This window comes from Sinocyclocheilus anshuiensis, unplaced genomic scaffold (genome assembly GCF_001515605.1).
Source record: "Sinocyclocheilus anshuiensis isolate Anshui unplaced genomic scaffold, SAMN03320099.WGS_v1.1 scaffold358, whole genome shotgun sequence".
Taxonomy (NCBI): Eukaryota; Metazoa; Chordata; class Actinopteri; order Cypriniformes; family Cyprinidae; genus Sinocyclocheilus; species Sinocyclocheilus anshuiensis.
In genome coordinates, this window is record NW_015546036.1 from 202825 (window position 1) to 204998 (window position 2174).

At 48.9% G+C, this 2174-nt stretch overlaps 1 protein-coding gene across 1 annotated transcript in view; it reads left to right on the forward strand.

Moving 5' to 3' along the window:
• Nucleotides 1-2174, forward strand: part of LOC107698841 (nuclear factor 7, ovary-like) — a gene marked incomplete at its 3' end in the record, with an annotated part of 14119 nt that overhangs the window by 7941 nt on the left and 4004 nt on the right. The window lies entirely within an intron of this gene.

Consider the following 2174-nt stretch of genomic DNA (forward strand, 5'->3'; position numbering starts at 1 on the left):
CCTCTCGAGGCTGGCCTCTGGTGTTATTAGAGGAGCCAGTTCGGTGCCCTGAAGCGGATGACCGGCAGGGAACGACCGACCTGACTGCTGTAGCACCCTCACTCGAGGGGGCGAGCTCTCCCGTGCCGTACCGTCGCCGGGAGGCAGCTGGGAATTTCACTCGCTGGAACTCACTGAGCCCTGAAGCACCGAGGGTGGCAGGGGTATCAGTGAGTCTCCGTGAGGGCACTGAGGAGGATCGGGCACCGTATACTGAGGTGTTATCCTTTCCTCCCCAGGTGGGGCTGCCCTCAGAGGCCTGACGATGTTGGCGTCAGGACTGTTTAGTCGAGGTCCTCTTCGACAAAATAACGGTCCGCAGATCCGTCTTCAGTCTAGAAGACCCCGACGGCCGATAGCTCTGGCCGTTTCTTTGGTGGCTCGGAGGGACAAATCTGTGGCCTGACGCAGTTCAGCTACCACGTCGGATTCCCCCTCCTCCCTGTCATCCAGCTCCTTGAGCAGGTCAGCCTGGTATGCTTGTAACACTGCCATGGTGTGCAAGCACGCGCCAGCCTGACCTGCCGCCGTATAAGCTTTCCCAACCAGACTAGATGTTAGCTTAACAGGCCTGGTGGGAAGCTTCGGGGCCTTCAGGGACGATGCTGAGGATGGGGAGAGATAGCTCGCGAGCGTCTGCTCCACCACTGGCATCGCCCCATATCCCTTCTCATTCAGCCCCACGATATTGGAATAATTAGACACTGTGGGGCTATAGATACGGGAAGAATGCGGTTTTTCCCACGATCTTGACACCTCGGCATGGAGATCGGGAAAAAACGGAAGGCCCCGTCATGAAGGCTGTGACCTCGCCCTCAGGAAACGCTCGTCTAATTTGCTTTTAGGATGAGCGTCCTGTTTTTCGGCCGGCCACTCGATATTTAATTTGGCTACAGCACGAGTCACAACCTCCACTAGCTCCTCATACACAAGGGACTGCGGTGGCAAGTCCACAGTCTCCTCTGTCTCAACACTCATCACCTCTACCTCCTTCTCCGATCCCCATGACAACACTCTGCGCTGTGCCTCGGCAACAGCAGGACAGCTGCCAGCGGGTTCGCGAGCCTGGCCGCTCTCATCAAACACGGCCAGGTGAGAGCGGAGAACGCGATCACACAGAGGCGTTCCCAAAGCGATCTCGACGCAGCTCGAGTTCCTGAAGGGGAACTGAAGTTTAGTCTCTTGGATGAGTGGTCAGTTATTAGAGCATTGCTATTGCTATGTTATGATTCATTATCAGGACAAAAGCAGACCTCGGAATGTTGTTAAAGACCAATCAGATCTGAGCATTTCAGAGAGACCTGTGTAATAATGTGCTTTAAATAAAGACATTTCAAATATTATAGAGAAGCATCTGCAAAGAGCTTTGTATAAAAAAAATTTTTTTAATGCTTAGTGTCATGTGTGGTGCTTTGAGAGTTTTCTTCTGCTGTTTATTGTGCTGAAAAGATATTTAACCTCATAATAATATTTTATTTAGGCAATGATTGTCTGTAAATTAAACAACAACAAATTTGAAAACAAATTAAACAAATTATAAACAATAATTCTTATAAAATTCTAGTGCTTTAAAATTCTACATTGTCAAGTCACCTTTATTTATATAGCGCTTTTAACAATACAGATTGTGTTAAAGCAACTGTACAGGATTAATTAGGAAAATATTGTGTCAATAATGCAAAATGACAATAGTAAACACTACATTTTCAGATAAAAGCAGTTCATCATTGAATTCAGTGATGTCATCATCCAGCTCAGTTCAGTTTAAATAGTATCTGTGCAATCAAGTCGACGATATCGCTGGAAATGAAGTGTCCCCAACTAAGCAAGCCAGAGGCGACAGCAGCAAGGAACCAAAAGTCCATCGGTGACAGAATGGAGAAAAAAACCTTGGGAGAAACCAGGCTCAGTCGGGTGCCAGTTCTTCTCGCCAGAATCAGCAGGTTGATCCATGCTGCAGCAAAGTTAGATTGTGCAGAGGACTCTACTGGTTCCTGTGGTCTTGTCCTGGTGACCGTCTAGGAGACAAGGTCTTCACTGGGGATCTGTCTCTGAGGCTCATCTAGTTGTCCTGATCTCCGCTGACATTCAGGGCTGTAGAGGTCCTCTCTAGCTGCTGATCCACCATCTGGGCT